This window comes from Orcinus orca, chromosome 11 (genome assembly GCF_937001465.1).
Source record: "Orcinus orca chromosome 11, mOrcOrc1.1, whole genome shotgun sequence".
In the NCBI taxonomy this organism is placed as follows: domain Eukaryota; kingdom Metazoa; phylum Chordata; class Mammalia; order Artiodactyla; family Delphinidae; genus Orcinus; species Orcinus orca.
The window spans coordinates 34478161-34500784 of record NC_064569.1 but is presented as its reverse complement, the minus strand read 5'-3'; positions in this window follow the sequence as shown (position 1 = coordinate 34500784).

The following is a 22624-nucleotide window of genomic DNA, read 5'->3' as shown; positions in this document are numbered from 1 at the left end:
CCACACTGTAATTTTCTCTTAGAGTGGAGAAAACTCGGACCTTCCGCAGACCAAGATTTAATGCTCTGCTTCAAATTTTTGGCAAGTTAGTACACATTTCTAGACTGTTCCTTCATTAGTTCAAAAAAAAAAAAAGGCGGCAATATTTACCTTGCAAAATTTTGATCACTTATTCAAATGATAATAGTTATGATTTCTGCGGCATTTTGTATGCAGTCTTATTTAAGACATACGACAAACATGTGATAAGCAGAGTGATTTTCTTTCTCTTTTTTTTATTTTGTGTGTGTGTGTGTTTTTTTTTTTTTTCCGCAGTACGCGGGCCTCTCACTGTTGTGGCCTCTCCTGTTGCGGAGCACAGGCTCCGGTCACGCAGGCCCAGCGGCCGTGGCTCACGGGCCCAGCCGCTCTGCGGCATGTGAGATCCTCCCGGACCGGGGCACGAACCCGTGTCCCCTGCATCGGCAGGCGGACTCTCAACCACTGCGCCACCAGGGAAGCCCTTCCCTTCTTATAGAAATGGTTTTTAAACAATTTTGTTCCCTTTTAGTTGAGACGTAATTTATATAAAATAATGTCCACAGATTTTTAAGTGTTCAGTTAAATGTGGTTTGACAAATTTTTACACCCAGTAACCAACACTCCTATCAAGGTAAGCAATCTATGGGAAACTTGATTTTAATTAACTTGCTTAAGGCTACATAATTAATTGTTGAGCAGGGATTTGAACCTAGGCAGTCTGGTTTCAGAGTCCATACCCTTGACCTTGTTTATCCTCAGCTGCTTTTCAGTTTAATCCTGGAGAATAGAGATAGAGAGTGCGGGATTTAAAATTATGCATATCACAACATATATATTGTTTTATTTACATAATTTACATGTATTAAGTACAGACTACACAGCTTCAATTAGCTATTAATTTTCCCATGTTAAAAATCAGATTTACTGATTTAAATAGTTTTATTTTTTCTTATGTAGATACAACCCAAATAGCTTATATCAGATTATTCAATGATGGGAGAAGGACTTCCTGCTATAATCTCTTTCAACTATATTATTAATATTTCAAGCTTGAGCCCTTCGTGCTTGTTTTCCCCAACTTCAAGTCCACATCAGTCTATGACGGCCAATGATAAGTGCTTGTTGGAAACTCATATGACTCACAGAGTTTTATAGAACATGACAGTTGATCCTTTGCAGGCGATAGAGAAAGGAGTTTAGCTGATGCAGAAATAAATGTTTCTCTGCATCATTTATTGTTTCTCACTGATGTTCTTTTGTTCCAAATGAGGTTTAAAAGATCATTTTACCAAGTTTCATCATTTACTTATTTATACTTTAAAACTAAGGGTCTTCACTTTGAACAGTTTTATTTAGGGTGGGGCTGTTTCTGGGAAGGATTTGTAAGAAATGTAAAGTATCCAACTACATGAGTAATAAGCATGACCTCATAACGTGAGAACCTGAAGATAACAACACAATGGCACTTTGGATTTGGGTTATGTTATCCTTCTGAGGCTCTGAAAGCACTTTGTGGACAAATACTGAATTTTTATACTTTAAGGTTGACTGTAAATTAAGATAAACATTTTATGCTGCTTTGTGGAATATTTTGTACTTGCTCCAAATTATCTCTCTCTGTACAATGGCTTTGAAGCTAACAAAGAAAAGGCAAGGAGGAGGTTGACTTTGGTCCAAGCAATCATTACAGGTAATCCGAATATCCCCCCCACTACCGAATATTGCAGAAACATGGTGAAAAACGGTGAAAAAGGGAGAGAAAAGGTCCCTACACTAGAAAATCTGTACACAATTTGTCATCAACTTATTTTTGATCATTTATGTGACTCACTCTTTTATTTATTTACCAATGTTTATTTTATTATTCTTTGTTGAGCAAAATGTGCTTAATAAGTGTATATTTTACCAGATAGTACAAATAGGTCCCTGACTTCGAAATTTTACATTTTAGCAGTGGGGATACCCAAATCAATATAATGTTGGACAGAATTTAGGAAGCACCAAAAGACAAGTTAAATCTACATAACAGGAAGATGTAGAGGAGGCAAACTCATGAGATCTTGTTGGAGCATAAAAGAAGTTTTCATGAAAGAGGCAGCATTTAAATGGTAACTTGAATCACGGGTAGGATTTCTAAAGCAGATGTTTAAAGGGAAAATGACTAAGTATAACTTGGACAAAGGGCAAGTAGTGCTGATTTTCGGGGTATGTTAATGGAGCACTAAATAGTCTGGTTTGCATGAAGCATAAGCAATAGGAATCATAAAACAAGAAATAACTTGGGACAAAAACTTGACATTCAATTGTGGCAAAAAGCCATGGAAGAATTCTAACTGGAAATTAGTATCATTAGAGCTGTGCCTACCAATGTTTAGTCTACAGAGAAGTCTAGTGGGATGTGCAGGAGAGACTAGTGATGTTGGAATCACCCTGGAGTAACCAAACTAAAGTGGTGGCCATGGAAAGAAAAAGACAGAAGATCCAAGCAAACGGCAGAAATGGATCAATGGGATGTGTCAGCTGAATGCACAAAGAAGGAGAAGACTAAAAGAAGGTTTAAGAGATAACTGAGTCTTCCACTTTGGTGGGATGCTATGGCAAACCAATGTCCCTACTGTAACAACTAGAAAAGCTGGATAATTTTTTTTAAACCCTATTTTTAAAGGCGTCAGAACAGCTAAGTAAGCATTATTAGAACAACTGAAATCCCAAAGAGGAGGAAGCTTCCTGAGCTGAGCGGAAGATCTCTAGCTGTTTTCTTTGTTTCTGCTTGGAGATTTTGCTGATTCTGAGCATGGCCACAGGCAAACTTTGGAGTTTCCCAAGCAGAGAGAGCCCCCGCTGGGGAAAATAGAGATCAGCAAAGCTGTTGGCTTATGGGTCTGGTGTGACAAGTTAGAAAATTGAGATGACTCAAATTCACTTTTTTTTTTTCCCCAGAGCATATTTGCTAAATTCTGCTCTGTTTAGAAGGCCAGGAGCTAGTCCTAAAGGCCTTAAAGGCAGAATGAATGTATCCTAGTGTTGTAGGGCTGAGGAAACAGAGACCAGCCTCCAAGAATTCCACAGGCCTCCGCCTCAAGACATTTGACAGATTTAGAAGGATGTCTGGAAACTCTGAAGAGCAGAGCTAGGTCTCATTCAGGGTTGAGGTGACAGAGGTCTGTCAGGCTTCCATCCTAGGCCACGCCTTAGGAAAAAGGAAAGACCCAAAGGGAGGAGAATGGGGCAGAGGAACAGGAGTTGTCTTATGTTGTGTTGAAATGGCCAGGCCTTTACAACTTGCTCAATCCCCAAATGCATGCAGCACTGGACAAAGCAGGGAGACTTGGGGTGCAGTGCTCCCCTGCAGTTGAGGCAGACCCTGAGGGAGCTGACAATGGAGGCAGTCTGCTGGTAACGCTCCCTACGGCAGGGCAACAGGCCTTTCTTGAAGATGTGGGAGATATATGTGCATGTCTATCAGCAAATGGACTACATAGTTCAAGTGAAAGAATAAGCTTGTCAGACTGCATAAAGAGCCAAAGATTATTACAGGCAGTTTACAAGAGGCCTCTTAAATACAAGTACACAGAAAGTTCAAAAAGACAATGAAAGGGAAAAAAAACTATACCTTACAAACACTAACCAAAAGAAAGCTGATGTGACTATTCCTATAAAAGAAAATGTAAACTTTAAGGCACGGAGCATTATTGAAGATTAAGAAGAATATTTCAAAATGATATCGGCCAGTAAAATCTGGATGCATCCAATTATAGTTTCAAAAGAAAGGAACAGACAAATTTGCAATCTTAGTGGGAGACTCTAACACACCTTTCTCAACTGGATCTGGAAGATACGGAAGATGTAATGAACATGCATAGAATGTAACTTCCAACAGCAACAAAACCACATTTTTTTCAAGAACACATGGTACATTTATCGAAATAAAATCAGATGAAAACTCTAGCAATGAAAAGCATGGTAACAGGAAAGAGGAATGCCTTTGATGGGCCCACTGGCAGACTCAACAAGCTAAGGAAAGCATAAGAGAACATGAAGACAGGTCAAAAGATATTACCCAAACTGAAACACAAAGAGAAAAAAAAGACTGAAAAGAATAGAATAGAGCGTTCAAAAGCTGTAGGACATTATCAGTCAGTCTAATAATATAGAATGGTATGCCAGAAGCAGAAGAGAGAATTGAACTAAAATTGTATTCCTTGACAAACTGTTCTTCGTCAGTTGAACGGTAATTTTGTGAGTTATTAATTAGATTTTTAAACTAAGGTAGTGTTTATGAATTTCACTGTGTATTTAATAATGAGATTAGCCTATAGTTTTCTCTCTCTTCCCTCCCCTTTCTCTCTCTGCCTCTCTCTATTTATATCTCTTTCACTGTCTCCCTGTCCCTTCCTCTTTTATTGGTACTATATCAAGTTTTGGTAATAAGGTGTCTGGTTTGATAAATGAACTAAGAATCTTTACATCCTATTACTATAGTCAGGGAAAGATCCGGTATATCCTGAAATTACCTGTTCTTAAGATTAGAGAAAAATCAGCTGTGAAACCTTCTTGTATTTGTGCCCTAATTATGATGGAAGAACTTTCATAACATTGGTATGTGCTTACTTTTACTCAGGGTTGTTTGCATTAATAAACCAACCTAAAAGTCGAAGATTTAACAGCCATGTTTTATTCCTACAGGTCTTCAGATTATCTGTAACAGCTCTGCTCATCTGCACTGACCTTGCTTATTTGTCTACAGACTGATTTCTGCTGGGCTTGGCTGGCACCTCTGTACCATCTTCCTTGGAGAGGTGGCTATAGAGGTATATCCTTTTTTTTTTCCAAGAATAATTTTTATTTTATTTCAAATACCTTCTAAACAAATAGAATATGACACAACAGAACTTGTTTTTATATGACTGTCTCTGAATCAGAACCTCTATATACATGATAAAATCAAAGAAGTTGCAGACAAATCAGAAATTCTAACTTTGAAACAAAACTAGAACTTGCTATCATTAGACTGCAAATTCTTAAACAACTGAAAAAAAGATCTCCCCTAAGTTATCAAATAAGAGGAATTATTTAAAAATTAATGAGCCAAAGAAAAATATTTAGAACTAGCTTATAATTATTTTTCTTATTTTTCTCCATATCCTTTTCATGGCTGTGTCAGAGGCAAAAAGAGAGGGCAGAGACACCTGAAGCCTCTGAAAGGTTAGACTCAGACAGGCATACTCGCCCTTCATCCATATATTATTGGTTAAAGAAAATCTTATGGTCAAGTGCAAAGTCAAGAGGTAAAAAAATACATAATGACCAGGGTATAGATATACGTAGAGTAAGGAAACTGCCACACATTTTAAATCCCTTTGGTTTATGCAAGCATTCTACCTCTTCTTTGGTCAATTTTTATATTTTGCAAAGAAATCATCAATTTCCTCTGGGTCTTAAAAATGCCTATTATAGATTGTAGATGATATTCTTTCCTAACTCTCATAGTATTAACTGTATTATGTCTTCTCATTTCTAAACTTGTATGATTTTTCTTTCTGCATATTTCCCTTAATCAAGCTTGCTAGAAATTGTTGTTTTCTAACTGGCCTTCTCAAATAATGCAATTGAGTATATCTATACTTTCTTAAATATTTTCATTCCTATTTCTCATTTTCCAAGGTTTGATATTGATTTTTGTCTATGTATTTTCTTTTGGTTGATTTTGCTAGTCTTTCCCTAATTTTTACACTGTATTCCTTCCTTAAATTTGATACAGTTTTAGCTGTCTCTGGAGATTTTGGTATAATGTTTTCTTTTTTCTGTGTATAGTTTTGTAATTTTTGTTTTTAGCTTGTGATTTAGAGTTTCTTTAGAAAGATAATTCTTAATTTCCATATTGTACCATATAATCAAGTTTCCCCATTACCTGTTTATATTTTATTTAATTGATTTATGATAAAAAATGTAGTCTGTAAAATCTCTACTATTTTGATTTCATCTAGGTTTGTTTGTGGCAAAATAATGAACTGATTTTGCATCTATACCAGTAAAATTTTAAAACTGTCAATTGTCTAATATTTGCAAGCAACATCTTTCTCTCTCATGCCCACTCTCTTCATACACATGCATGTACACATACACATGCACCTATACATTAAAGGGAGGAGGTTGGTTTTTAAAAATATTTTGTTATAACTTTTTTCCTACTCTCCTACTTTTTTCCTAATCTCCTATTCTCAAGTCTTTTAAGAGGGGAATTAATCTTGATCACTTTTAATTTTCTAAATAATATATTTGATCTTATTTCTGCTCTCTGTGTATTCTGTGTGCTTGACTTTGTTATTTAAAAAAAAATTCCAGTTGTTAATTTAGAAGTGAATTCTGCTGTCTATTCTACTAACAGTTACAATTTATCATGTTTGTTACAATGAGGTAATGGTATTATTGACCGAGAGATGTCAAGAGAAGTGGATGTAAAATGTCTTCAATGACAAAAGCTAAGGAATGTGAATGATATCACTCACAAGGAGTGAAGATTCTACCAGCCAGGAGAAGCTCCTTTTGTAATTCTCACAAGGGCTTTCTTCCTTGATCTCCCTCACATCTGGCTGTCCTGAAAACTGGCCTGCTCATCAGAAGAAAGTGGCTGATATAAACAATTCCAGCACATTCCAGAATGTTTACTGAGATATTGGGCAAAACAAAGATCAATTTCCCCAAAACCCAGAGTACTCCTCAACAGACTCAGGCTTCAGCTTGTCTGAAGACTGTTCTTGTTACCCATTCCAGGACCCCAAATGACATCTGTGTCAACTCAGCAACACTTTTCTTCTCTTTTTCTTTTCTTCTTTTCCTTTTTCTTTCTTTCCTTCTTTGGTTCTTAGTTTCCTTATTATCTTTCACTTCTCAACCAGAATTATAAGGAAGAGGATATATCAATTAAACATATCAAAATATTTGATCATTGTTATTAATGAAATGATTTGTTCTCTGAACCTTCTCTACTTTTAGTAGACATTGGGCATCGATCCCTTCACTCTCATCAGTAGGTATGACTTTTCTCGAGTGTACTTTATATTTTTTGTTTTTGTAAAGCATCCTCACTGACATGTAGCCTATCACAAGCTGAACTGATTCCAATTAGCTCCCGTTTCCCAGAAGTTCATAAGTCATGCTGCTACTTCCAATTCGAGTGTCTTTTTTACTTTGCGATAATGTAAGAACTTATTAATACATTTCCCCTCTTTCCACTAAATATGCCTGTCTTAAAATAGACATATCAAACAATGGGTTCAAATTAGTAATTTCCCCAATTTTGAATTCTCCATTTCCCTTTACAATAACGCTGGAGCTGCACGTAAGTGTGCTGTTTCCATTAAGTGTGCTAATTTTGTATGAAAAGTAAAAAGGAAATCCCAACCCTCTCCAAGGGCACTCCAAACACTACGCAAGAACAGAATGCATGATAGCTCAGAGATCATCCAGTTCAATAGGCAAGGGATATGAAATGGACATTAGACACAAATAAAACTCTTCAGATTTTACCTAAAACTCTCTCCTTCTAGCTTTTCATGTTCATAGTTATTAAAGCCATTTTAAAATTTTATCTCAAGCAGTTTTAGTAGTGTGCTCTAGTTTCTTAAAGACTTTTAGACAATTGTAGGCATAATTATTAAGAATCCTGTAATCATCAGTATGTCTCAGTCCAATCAAAACCAATTAAGAAAGAATGCTAGAAAGCATAATCCAATTGACATCAAGAAATGTCAGCAATGTTTACAACTTTGCCCAGAGTTCAAAGCAAGGCAATTTCTTTAGGTCACAATATTTTTATGTTCTTGTGTTCCATCAGAAGCAGCTCATAAAAGATGCTAGCATGTTTAGATTGTGTACAGCTGTGAATGATACCACCCACAGAGAGCAAGGCTCTGACCAGGTGTGAGAAATTCCTTGTAAAGGGTTGGGTCCTGAACGCCCACCACCCTTCCTGACCAGCCTGTTCTGCAGACTCTGGCTACATGCCTGCAATGAAGGTCAATTTCCCAGAAACACCTTTCCTTTTTTGATGCTTGTGATCAAACACATATTTCTCCACTCTTCAACAAAAATAAGATACTGACCCACTGCCCAACACACGAAGGCATTCTTATTCCCAGCTGTGCATCTCCTCATCAAGATAAGACCTTTAGCACATTTTTATTTTCCCACACTCCCTCATTGAGGTAGGAGAACTTTATTTTACTTCTGCCATCTTACCCAGCCCCACCTCACTAATTCCCAGACCTTACTAAAACAGCCCAAGTTTTTAATTCCAACCTACTATTAGTTTCCCCTTTGAGTATATATTTCAAGTATCATTAGTAAAGTGCTTGAACAGTGTCTAGCACAGAGTAAGTACTGTAGGACCGTATTATATTCGCATAGAACTGCAAATTATCTTTATTTTAACCTACAGGTAAAAAAAATATTAAAAATAATTATTGATGGCTGATTTGTAACTTGTGTGACCTCCCTGATTACCTGTGTGATTTTGGATACTCCAGGATAATGGCCCTGGCAGTGACCTGTTTCATTCTGAAACTGTTGGGAAATCTAGAGTATGTCTAAGAGGTATAATCCATTTGTTACTCATACTCAAGGGAAAATGACTTTTCTGATGAGGTCTAGTTAAGAATTCAAGGCATCATCAGTGTAAAGGAAATGGAAATGCAAATAAGGGCCCTGAGAAATTCAGTGTTTTTTATGAGTGGAAATAAGACATATAAAAATTTTAATTAAATAAAGATTCCCTTTAGTTGTTAAGTTGTAGAATGTAGAAAATTCTCTGTGACATGTCCCTGCTGTTTTATCAGCACGACTGTCTCATAGAGTGGGATATTAGGATAAAATCCTAAGCAAATATTTACACTATTTCAAGAACAACTCTAAGTCAGTTGTTGGAGGAAAATGGATGATGTCAAGGAAGGAAAGAAATGTAGATTTCTGTAACCTGTCTCTGCCATAATGGGTAGAGATGTGAGAACGAAAGAGGTATTCAAAAACTGCTCAGTTAGGAAGTTATATCAAAGGTACGCTACTGGCTTTGTGGGTGGCCCATTAAAAGAGAAGAAAACAGGGGAAATAGAGATAAGTAGCAGAGAAAAAAATACATTTAGGAGGGAGAAGTAAAAGTTTACAAAATAAATACGCAATGAGTAAGCTGGTTGAATCCACCAAATAAAAAGAGAGATTAAAATTGACTTCAAGAGGAAACTTGTCAGAGCAGCTCTACACCTAAATCAGAGCTAAAGGTTCAGGGCAGCATGAGAAAATAGATCCTGTGCAACTTCCTAAAACTCGCTGCAGTCAAACCTATACAGCTTCCCTCCTATTCTTTTTTTTTTTTTTTTTTTTGAGTCTTATGAAAACAATGACCAGGAGTTTATTACTTTGAACTTTACCATTTGATGACCATACTGATGAAGGAAAGAACGTAATATCATGACAACATAAATAATTATTGGAATCTAGATGTTCAAGAATGACCATCACTGAATAATTGAGAGAAAATAGTCATGTCGGACTCACCAGAAATTAAGGGAGTTGTCTTTAGTGGGGTAGAGATGGTATGTCAAACAAATCCAAGATGAATTCATGGATTCGATGGTGTCTTTGTAGTTTGGAAGAACAGATTTTTAGGTAGGGAGTTCTATTTCTTGGAGTGCTGGACTAAGACCCTACTAGAAAAAAAATCTGCAGGAAAATTTAAAACCTGGAAGTAACACATAAAACAGTTACCTGAAGGTACTGGGCAGTGAGGGGAAGACAGACCTGATGGGGAGTCTATGCTCACTTGAAGGAGGGAACAGAAGGCATTCTCTTTAAGTAAATTTCCCTCTCTGCAGCTCTTATCCTGAGCTAAGTGCAGTCCAGGAGATACACACAGAAGGAGTTGGGGCTCATGTGGAAAGACCCAGACCTTCTGGCCAGTGAAATTAGAAACATGTAGCCACAAAAGCTGATCCACTGAAGAGACTGGGTAAACCTCACAAGGATAAGAGCCAAAATGTGGATCCCCAGATTCTGTCTGCCTACATTTTTGACTGACACGTGAACAATGCATGTGTGAAGCAGAGCCAAAGGCAGCCCAGCTAAAGGCAAAAGACCTGAACTGAGATGAGAGAGGCCATTCAAGAAAGCCAGCAGTGTTTGAAGTTCAAGCCTAGTGGAGAAAATTATTTGCTAAAAGCAAATGTTCATCAGGGAAAAAGAACAGAATTCACAATCCCCACAACTTAAAATTCATAAAGCCCAGGATACACTGAAGATTACCCAAAATGTGAAAAACAAGGAAAAAACACATTTTCAAGAGAAAAAGAATACATCCAGTCTGAACCTAAGATGAATTACATGTTGAAATTTTCAGACAAGGATTTTAAAGTGATATTATAACTATCCTCAATAAAGTAAAATAAAACAAAACCCAACACAGAAGAAAACCTGAAAGACATGTTTTCAGGGGGTAAAAGTCTCAATGGAGAAATGGAAATTCAGCCAAAAAAAAAAGAGAGAACCAAATGGAAATTTTAGAACTGAAAAATAAACTATGAAATAAAGATGACTTAAACAAGTGGAGGGATGTTTTCATGAATTGCAAGACCATGTTCATGAATTGGAAGATTCAATTTTGTTAACCTGGCAATCTTCCTTAAACCAATATGTAGATTCAATGCAATCCTACTCAAAATCTGAACAAGCATTTTTAAAGAAATTGATAAGCCAATTAAAAATTTCATGTGGAAATTCAAAGAACCCAGAAACTCTAGGTCAGTGGGATTACACATGTTATCTACTGGTGGAACTATATAATTCCTAGCAAGAAGAGAACAGCACCATGCCATTTACCCAGCAACTCAGCTATCCAGAGAAAAGCAGATGACATATAACAAAATGTCTTTGTGGAGGAATAAAACAGCTATGCAAGTCTCCTGCTGTTAAGTCCGAAACATGTTGACATAGACAGAATACATAGTTTTAAGTGAGTGAGTGTGTGTGTGTGTGTGTGTGTGTGTGTGTGTGTGTGTGTATTTGATGGAACATCAAGTCCATGACAGGATCCTCAGATAAAAAAGGGTTTCAGTGTCTACTATGGTTGGGAAATAATTCACACCTCATCATCTCTGGAGATTCGCTGTGCCTAGTTAACTGAGCCACGGCTCTGAGATTTACTGCAAGTCCAAGCCTGTTTAACATTGTCTTTCAGTATACACAAATTGAGAAAATTATTTGGATAATATAGAAAATTAAGATTACTCATGTAAATGTCTTGATCAATTATTGTCTACTGGTGGCATTCAGTTCTTCTTAGGGGGGATAAAACAGCAAAACAGGGGCAGTGGGACTGTTGTTGGAAGTGAACATCTTAAAAGAATAGCCATCATCTAGCCACCCCCTAATTAAAGAAAAAAAGAAAATGAATTCTTCACAGTCCAATAGGTACCAAGAACATGCATGTCATACTACTTAGTAAGATAGAATTACTAATAAAATGATCATAATGGCCATAATAGAGAAAAATTGATATTGTACTCATTCTACATATTGAATAACTTTCCAAGTGGTATTAATTCTACCATTAAAATGTCTTTAGGGCTTCCCTGGTAGCGTAGTGGTTGAGAGTCTGCCTGCCGATGCAGGGGACGCGGGTTCGTGCCCCGGTCCGGGAAGATCCCACATGCCGCGGAGCGGCTGGGCCCGTGAGCCATGGCCGCTGAGCCTGCGCGTCCGGAGCCTGTGCTCCACGACGGGAGATGCCACAACAGTGAGAGGCCCGCGTACCGCAAAAAAAAAAAAGTCTTTAGTATTTGCTCTTTCCTCTCCATGTTTAACATGTCTTCTCTGGTTCTTGCCCTCATTGTTATTACCTTACTGAAAACACAAAAAGGGTTAAAAAGATAGATACTAGAATGCCTGCAGGCAACATTTAAAAGAGTGTGGACAGATGAAATCTTAAAATAATTTAATGATATCTTTCTAAGATTTCTTGGGATTTGAGCTCCTTTATAACATTTAGCAGAAAACATTTAATTGCTCTCATTTACTTAAATTGGTTCTCATTTTAATTTCTTAATCTGCATGAAGTTTCTCAGGATCAGTAAGTAATTCAAACTCTGGAAGAAGGTCAGAATAATTGAATCATCTGCCCTGAATGGCCCACCTAAAAAGAGAAGACTTTGCACGGAAATGAGTAATTTAGTAGTGGAGAAAAGGAAATATTAAATTTTGATATATATTGCATGTTCAAGGATATCAGCCTTAATTCCCATGGCCAGTGTCCAGAAGAACAGTAGTAGCCTATCAAATGCACATTGGGTTTAATTGGTTACTCCATTAAAAAAATATTATTGACTGCTGCGTGTCATGATAACATGATGTTCAATTAGATCTTTCTTCAGCTTATATTTTTTCAGACTGCATTTCTACTAATTTTAGTCAGACTTCATAGGCTGGTCCACCTTGCCCCTAAAATGATTTTTACTTTTTCTAGCACATTTTCCAGTGTCATTACATTTTTCTTGAGTAAGCCAGCTATTTCACTGTTTCTCAGGGAACAAGCCAAGGACTGCCTACATCAGAAACATCTGGAGTCTTGTTAAAATTGTACACTTCTAGGCCCAGCCAAAGGCTGTTGGAGAACGTGTATTTACAGTAAACACATTAGATGGTATTTACACCCACTAAAATTTGGGAACCACTGAACTATTGGATGATGCTGAAGGGGCAACGAGACCCAGACCACTGACCTTCACTTGTCTAGACAAGCAAAATAGTGGCTGCCCTTTTCTTCATCCAAGGCAGAGTTTCTAGTTCTTGAGAGTCAAATAACAGAGAGTTAAGGCTCTGGATCAGTTTTAGAGTAAGGCTGTCAGTTAAAACACAGGATGCCAGGTCAATATAAATTTCAGATAAACAGCAAATAATTAGTATATGTAGGTCCCAAATTCTGCATGGGATGTACTTATATTAAAAATTATTTGTTGTTTATCTGAAATTCAAAATACTGGTTGTCTTATATATGTATCAGTTAAATTTTTATTTTGTTTTTTAAATTTATTTATTTATTTTTGGCTGCATTGGGTCTTCATTGCTGCATGTGGGCTTTCTCTAGTTGCGGGGAGCGGGGGCTACTCTTCATTGCACTGCGTGGGCTTCTATTGCGGTGGTTTCTCTTGTTGCAGAGCACGGGCTCTAGGGCTCGTGGGCTTCAGTAGTTGTGGCTCAAGGGCTTGGTTGCTCCGCACCATATGGGATCTTCCTGGAACCAGGGTTTGAACCCATGCCCCCTGCATTGGCAGGCAGATTTTTAACCACTGCACCACCAGGGAACCCCTCATGTGTATACTATCAGACACTATCTATAGTGTCTGGCATATATTAAAATCTCAATAAGATGTAGCTTTTATTGTTATTGCGGTTGCTAATAGTACATTGATATAATATAGTAATATACAAGTTAAAGGGATGGTCTATTTAACAAATATTGTCGGTTAGAAATTAACAATATATTTTTAGATAGCACATTAATGGAGTTTACAAATCAGCATGTTCAATATTCCACTTTCTGTTCACTACCATCTTCTTATGTTTGGTTCTTTACCATCATTGTATCACTAATTTAGGAACAAAGTGTGTGACTCGATGTATTTTTCACTCAAGACTCCCTCTTGTGGTTGTTTTACAATTGATTCCGAAAATCTAAGCAGTATGCTACCTATTTTTAAAAAAAAAAAAATTTGCTAAAATCTTTAACATAAATTGAGGTAAGTTCATTATATTTTTCTGTATCAGACAGCATTTCAATAATTAAAATTAATATTGTCAATGTATTTCATTCCAACTAAACGTGTATGCATATGTTTTTAGTTTCTCCTTTTCCTGTTCACTTAAAAAATCATTTTGGGGGCTTCCCTGGTGGCGCAGTGGTTGAGAGTCCACCTGCCGATGCAGGGGACACGGGTTCGTGCCGCGGTCTGGGAAGATCCCACATGCCGCGGAGCGGCTGGGCCCGTGAGCCATGGCCGCTGAGCCTGCGCGTCCAGAGCCTGTGCTCCGCAACGGGAGAGGCCACACCAGTGAGAGACCCACGTACCGCAAAAAATAATAATAATAAAATTTTTGTTGAAATAATTATTTTTTATAAATCATTATGATGAATATTGGAAGTTATACAGAATCTTGGTATCTTATAAGTAAGGAATGAGTATGCCATGCAGTCTCATATGTCAACTAATTTGTTCATTTTTGAGGAAGTTTCCTACAAAGTAATTGTTTGTCTACAGGCAAATGGGTAAACGTGGGGTTTAATTTTGCAATAAGACATACTTTTGAAGTGCTTTTGTAGGCCTATGCAATATTTTGGGGACTTAGTTATTTACAATGAGTGTATTTTTTCTAGAATGCATAAACATTATGAAAAGCACATTTTACGTTCTAAATTATTATATATTTCTGAGTATAGACATAGAAATAACTCAAAATCAATATAAATCTCAAACATATAATGTTGAAAGAAATAAGAGTTGCAGAATTAAATGTAAAAAATGATACTAATATATGTGTGTAAAAGAAGCAAGTCAATACTACACAATATTGATGGATGTATTTAGGATATAGTAAGGGTACAAAGCCATGTGAGGAAATGATACCCACCAAACGTGGAACAATGTTGACCTTCATATATGTCATGAGCAGAGGTGGACTGAGTTCAAAGTGGGTGGCATGATGAGCTTAATCATATCTGTTCTACTTTATGTTTCAAAAAAATAGAGAGATCTGAAGCAGATATGGCAAAATATTGAGATTTAATAAGGCTAGTGTTGATTATATACAGATATTCATTATGTCATTATGTAAAATTTTCTGCATGCTTGGAATATTCCATTTATAATGAGATGGGCAGAATTCTTGGTCACTGTCTCCCATCACACTCACATCTCATTGGCCAGGAGCTGGATAACCAAGCCACGGAGGGGTCATGGTGGGGAAGTAGCCCCTTGATGGGAGTCTAGAGACAAACACACCAACACGTGGGCTTCAGAGAGGCTGCTCAGGCACAGTAGGGAGAAGTCTGTGACTAATCTAGTTATTCTGCTTGGTGACTCAGAAATCTTAGAGTGAATGGTGTGTGTGTGTGTGTGTGTGTGTGTGTGTGTGTGTGTGTGTGTGTGTGTTGGGGTGGACCAAAGAAGAGAATTTGGGACACATGTTTATGGAAGCAGGATGAAGTGATGATGGTCCGGTGATACCAAGAAGAAGTTAAGACTACCTGGGCCTAAAATTTCCACATGGAACCCCCTTGGGAATGGTGACACCATCAGATGGACTATAATGTATTGTTCTTATTTTTCACATGGGAGAACTGGCTCTTTCTCCTACAAAACTAACGTTGTCCAAATGGGTAGTATAAAAGGATGACTTAAGATATGGTCCTGTTTTCCCTGGTAGAGCTCACAGTTCAAGGTTAGGGACTGACAAGAAAACAAGCCATTGTCATCCAGTTCTGTAGGTGTTGTGCTGGCGGGCATGGCAACAAGCAGGTGTTGGGAAAAATCTTTGCATCAACATATAGTGCATGATTTTTCCTGTGACTCACAGCAGTATTTTACTTCGGAAATCCACGAATTTTATTTCTCTGCTAGTAGCCTTCAGTCTTTATTCTTAACACTATACTCCAAGTAAAAATAGACTGAGAATAAAATAATCAAGTCAGAAAATTTGAACAGACACTTTTAAGAAGTTTATACAAAATATAATTTAACTTAAAAAGTTTCCTCTTGAGAATATATAACTCTTCAGGTAATTTTTAGCCCTTCAAGTTACGATGTTACCATATATCCATGGCAATAAAAAACACATTTTGTTTTACAGTATGAACTTCTTTCTAACACTGCTTCTTGTATTAATTTCAAGTCTATGAGATAAATGAAAAGGACTTTTCACTTCTTCATAATCTTATTCTCTTTTCATTGTTTTCCTGTTATATTTCTCTGTACATATGATGACACAAAATATGTAATTCTCAAAATTATGTTAAACAAGTGCTGCATATATGTAGTAGAAAGATTTTACAATTTTTGAAGACATGTAAAATCTTATCAAAGTTATCTGCTTTTAGACACAGTGTAAAATACTTTAATTACATAGGGAAAAATTCTAACAGCCAATTCTACCTTTTAATCTCCTGCTTTCATCACATGGCTTAAGCTAATGATGGCTGAGTTATCAGAGCAGAGGTTAAAAGGATGGACTACTCCAAGTTGTCTTCTTTGTGTCTTGAACATTGTAAGTCACCCATGATTCTCAATATGATTTATTGGGTTGACAAGAAAACAAAACAAAACATTTCTTCAGAGTCCACACTTGTGTAAATAAAGTGTAGCATTTCAGTCCTACGGATATCTCTGTGTCTTGGATTCTTTTAAACAAACCCTTTAAAGGAGTTGTTTTAGGATTTTCATCAAAACAAGAGTACCTTCTAAACAAAGTGCGTAGTTACTTTGAAGGGCTGCTGTAAGATTTTAAAGGGATTTTCTTGAAGGGAAGACCTGGGGAGAGGAAACGGAGCATTTGAGATGCAAAAATCTTGGCAGATATAGTGTGAAAGTAAGTATTATTTATACCACCTATTAGAAAAAATTATTTGAATGAATTTTGCTTTAAAAGTAAATTATTTTATCCAGGTAGCACATAATGTGAATGTTTCTTAATTGGATTAAGCTAAAGAGTTAGAATAAAAATGAGTAAAGAAATGAATTAGCAAAATTCCCTGTTAGCCTTTTTCCTGAGGCACACTTCCCAAACTTCAGGGTCATCATCCCCATAAAACAAATTATAGGAATCTCCAGAAATCTCTGTGACCTTGAGTCTCAGATTTGTCATTTTATATTCTGTGCTTTTTGTATCATGCAGAGGAAAACATCTTTTGGGAATCATTTGGCCACTGATATGTACTATAGAAGTGTCCGTTTTGGAACTTCCCTGGTGGTGCAGTGGTTAAGAATCAGCCTGCCAATGTAGGGGACGCGGGTTCGATCCCTGGTCCGGAAAGATCCCACGAGCAGGGGAGCAACTAAGCCTGTGTGCCACAACTGCTGAAGCCCTTGCGCCTAGAGCCCATGTTCCACAACAAAAGAAGCCACTTCAACGAGAAGCCCTCGCGCTGCAATGAAGAGCAGCCCCTGCTTGCCACAACTAGAGAAAGTCCGCATGCAGCCAAAAAAAAAAAAAAAAAAGAGAAGTCTCAGTTTTGTTTCAATACAAACTTTTTTTATAGGAAAAGAAAAGGACGTTAGCCTGTCTTAGCCGAGGAAGGAAACTTAATGACAAAGACAGCAGCTGTGTTCTTTCATGGAGATCTCTTTTCTAGTGTTATTAGCTTTACACATAATAGCACTTTTGATAGTTACAGACAAACCAGAAAAATATCTCTAGTCTTTAATTTCACAAAAGACAGTACTACCTGACAATACTTTTATGAATAAATAAGGTGGTTTTCTTTTGTACAATGAAGTTTATTTTATAAGACCATAGCTTCATAGGCCCATATTGGTTTTGTTTATCCTGGCTCTGGAGAAGGGGCCTGTGCTCTGTTCCTGATAAATTTCCCCTTGTTTTCAGTTATGACAGATATTCCTTTGAATATGGTGTATGAAAATGTTCTAGCATCAAACCAAGGATATCTAACCTTATTTATGTCTGTATTCTGTCCTTAAACACAAACAGCTGTGCACACATACATCTGTCTCACGTCTGACCAAGTACTGCTGTCCAGGACTTCATATACACAAATAAATGTTCCCTGTTTTATGGGAAATTGTGGCTGGCACAGCAGGAGTTTCAAAACCCACATGCATTTTTCAAATCTTACTTGCACAAACAAAAAGAGGAAAAATACAGACTAGCCAGGTTTGGAATTGCTGACTTTTAGTGTGAGTACAGAATGGCTGAAGAATCCCTATTTTGACCAAAAAAAAAAAAAGTAAAGAGAGCATGTATAAAAAAATTACAGTTTGTCAAATCTTTTAGAGCCTAAGTTATGCCTTGGTAAAGAAAAAGCAATTCTAAAGTCTTCATTAGGGCTGCTTTCTGTATGACCCTGGAAAAGCAACTTACTGACTGATCATTAGTAAGAGCAGATGAGCAAAATCTTCGATAAATTTCTTGGTTCCATTATTAAATACTTTGAGAAGTCACAGGCCAAGCAGAGATTTAAGAAGTTCCTCATTCTGATGATAAGATTAGGAGATATGTTTACTTTATTTCATTCATTATGTTTGTGTGTGTTACCTAATTTTCTATAATGAACACGAACCACTTTTATAATCAGTTTAAAAAGTTATTAAAAAATAATTTCCGGGCTTCCCTGGTGGCACAGTGGTTGAGAGTCCACCTGCCGATGCAGGGGACACGGGTTCGTTCCCCGGTCCGGGAGGATCCCACGTGCCGCGGAGCGGCTGGGCCCGTGAGCCATGGCCACTGAGCCTGCGCGTTTGGAGCCTGTGCTCCGCAACGGAGAGGCCACAACAGTGAGAGGCCCGCGTAACACAAAAAAAAAAAATTCCCATTTTGCCTTGAGGTTGATAAGTCAAACTATATTAAAGGTTATGGATAGCTTTTTAAAAAATACATATATTATCATATTAGTATACTTTAAAAAAATGTTTTGTTCATTGTTTCATCTTATCTGGAGAAAAAGAGTCACCCTACCCTGGAGAATTAATTTCAAAATGAAATGAAAATGAAAGCAAGTGGCAGAATATATTGCAACCAATGGAGAAGCCAAGAAAAGCTCCTGGAAAATGCTACCAAGTTTGTGATCTTTGGCATACTTCCAGTTATGTGATAGAATATGGCTCTGTTTTGTTTGGGATACTCATTTATAAATTAATTTGTCTATACCTGTTAAAGTCAAGTAACATATCTAAGGAAATTTGAAGTCTTTCTTAAGAATTCATAAACTTTTTCTATTCTGATTGCCAGTTCAAGATGACAGATAGAAAACATGTGTTAAACTTACCTTCCTCTTCAACCCAATTAAATTACAGAAAAAGGTGTACTAAAGAAAATAATTGCATAACAGCACAGGGCCATCAGTGGTCCAGAGACTATGAGGAATCCCAACTGAAAGATGGATGTGAAACTGAAATTCTTCTGAAGAATTAACCAGTGGGAACTCACTCTTCCTGATAGAGCCTCTAACATGTCTGTTTGGGACAATCATGGGAAGAATGAGAAGGCTGTAATTTGGTTAAAGGACTGCCTGCTTAAGAACAGGGAATGATTAAAAACAAACCCAATCTGACTCCAACCCCAACTTTCGTGGGTGCAAAGATCTTAAGAGCAATCTAAACAAACCTCTTTGAAAAGGGATTAAAATCTATGTGAGGGGAGGGCAAGGTGGTTAGTGGGGTTGGTGGGGGTTGCTGATTCCACTCCTTCCACTTGCCAGCTCCCAGCCCATACTGTGCGGAAGAGAGCTTGCCAGCTGAACACTCGAGAACATCCAACTCTGGAGAAAACAGAGATAATTCGGAAGAAAGGGTAATGTGTATCTGTGCATGTGTAGTGATAATTTTTAATATATAGATCCTGAAAGAGGAAGAATCTTCTTCCTTTAAGATTTCAAGCCATAACTAAGCAGGCTTGGAGAGACCAGCTCCACAGCTTCCACCAGTGAAGCAAGACCCAACCTCGAATATCCCTCTTATGTAATTAATGTTATCTTTATGAAAATAATTTGATTAGAAGTACATTTCAAAGCAGGAATAGAGACACAGACATAGAGAACAAATGTTTCTACCAAGGGGGAAGGGAGGGTGGTGGGATTAATTGGGAGGCTGGTATTGACATATATACACTACACAGATAATTAATGAGAACCCACTGTATAGCACAGGGAACTCTACTCAGTGCTCTGTGGTGACTTAAATGGGAAAGAAATCCAAAAAAGAGGGGATATATGTATACGTATACGTATGGCTGATTCACTTTGCTGCACAGCAGAAACTGACACAGCAGTGTAAAACGACTATACTCCAATAAAAAAAAAAACCCAACAAAAAAAACACAAAAAACAAAACCAAAATAGATAATTGACAATGTCTATATAAAATAAGCTATGAACACAAACATTTAGGTTCTCTCCTTCCCCAAGAACAAGAACCTTAAAGCAAGACTGCCTGAGTTCAAATTCTATTTTAACCACATACTAGTTGAGTGACCTTAGAGAAGCAGCTTAAACTCTTTGTCCTTAGTGTCCTCATCTTTGATTAGCTGTAATAAGTGCACACACAACATGGATATTTGTGAGGATTGGATGAGCTAATATAAAGTACTTATAGATCAGACCCTGGCCCATAGTACTCACTATGTAAGCATCTACTATTGAGATTATTATTACGAAAAAAAGGAAGAAGTTGATACAAATATTAGGGAAATTTTTGAAGGATATGAAATACAAAACAAAACCTTCACTTGCATGAAAATTTAAGTATTTCTTTTTGATAAAATACAGGTGGGGTGAGATCAAAACACAGCATTAGGAACTAACTTGCAAGTCTTTTCTCTGAGGAATAGCAAAACAAGGAAGAAATAAATCAAGAAGATCTTTATATATAGCACCTGAGTCATCTGCCTAAATTAGATGAGTTGAGACCTGGACATGCAGGAGGCCGCAGACAGTTGAAAGCCAGATCATTTGGCTTAGTTTTATGGTTATATTCTAATGTTATTTATTCTTCCACTCATTCATCCATTCATTCAGCAAATGTATGGTGAGTCTCTACAGTATGAGGCACTATGCAAAACACTGAGCTTACCACACAGAACTTACAGTCTAATAAGGGAGTTAGACATTACAGAAAACATACTTATTACAAATGATAAGTATTATGAAGGAAAGAATAGGACATAGTAGTAATGAAAACTGTGTTTACTGGTGCAGGGATAGACAAAACAGTGGGACGACATAGAATAAAAAACCGAATCCACACATCTTTGGAAACTTGATAAATATCAGGTCTAGTTTTATCAATGGATGGATAAAGGAAAGACTGTTCAATATATTTTATCAGAATAGTTTGTTATCCAGATTGGGAAAAAATGGAATCATATTAGTACCTCTTACAATATATAAAATAAATTCTAGGAGATTGGTGGCCAAAGTGTGAAGAAAGCAAAACTTTGATACTAGAAATAGAATTAAAATTTAAATATATATATATATTTATGACTTTTATATAGGAGGCATTTCTTAGGTCACAAAGATCATAGATCATAAAAAAATCAATAAAGATGACAATATAAAAACATGAATTTTTAGTACAACCTATAAAGTTCTTATATCTAGAAAATATAAATACATAACAAAAAACTATAAATACATAAAAAAATGAAAAACAATGCAATAAAAAATGGTCAAATCTCACTCATAGACAATTCAGGAAAAAAATGAAAGAACAACCCAAAAGGAGATCCTAGAGAGCTTTGGAATCTTCTGATTATCTTGTAAACAAAGTCATCTCTCACCATCAATGGATATTCTTACCAACATACGTGGGAAAAGATGTTTAACCTCGTTAGTGTCTCTCTAGCCTCAGGCCACCAGGAACATACCTAAAATTGAACGATTTGGGTTTCTTGTTGCACTGGAGGAGAACACTCACTATGGTGAACTGAGAGGCATCTCAGTGAGAGAGGGTCAGAGAGAACTTGTTATGGATTGAGGCTTCTGTAGATGCTATGGGGGAGGATGTAAGAAGTGGGGCTTTGCTCTGAATGGGATGTTAATTGGAAGTGGAGTAACTGTATGATTATTTTGTTAAATCTTATATAGAAGGAGGGAAGTCTAGGATGAGTCTAAAGCTGTAATTAGTAAAGGAGAAGCAGTCATTCATATTAGCCAGGAGAAAGGAATGTTTGGTCATTTTTGTTGTTTGAATTCATGTTTCTGTCTATATTCAGAGACAATTACATAGTACTCCTGGGTTTTGTCCTGATCTATCACAGTCACAGAATGGCCTTGTTTGATGTTGATGTTCTATGAAATTGTTATTGTTTAACTTGAGAGCACCACCAAGTTCTAATTATTTACAATAGGAAAAAATTGAAAACAACCTAAATGTCCATCAGCAGGAGAAAATGAGCTTAAAACAATAAGGAACATTAAGGAACATACCAACCCAAAATGGGGGATCTTCAAGATGGCAGCAGAGTAAGACATGGAGATCACCTTCCTCCCACAAATACATCAAAAATACATCTACATGTGGAACAACTCCTACAGAACACCTACTGAATGTTGACAGAAGACTTCAGACTTCCCAAAAGGCAAGAAAATCCCCACGTACCTGGGTAGGGCAAAAGAAAAAAGGAAAAAACAAAGACAAAAGAATAGGGATGGTACCTGCACATCTGGGAGGGATCTGTGAAGGAGGAAAAGTCTCCATACACTAGGAAGCCCCTTCACTGGCAGAGACAGTGGGTTGGCGGGAGAGAAGTTTCAGAGCCATGGAGGAGAGTGTAGCAACAGGGGTGCAGAGGGCAGAGCGGAGAGATTCCCGCACAGAGAATCAGTGCCAAC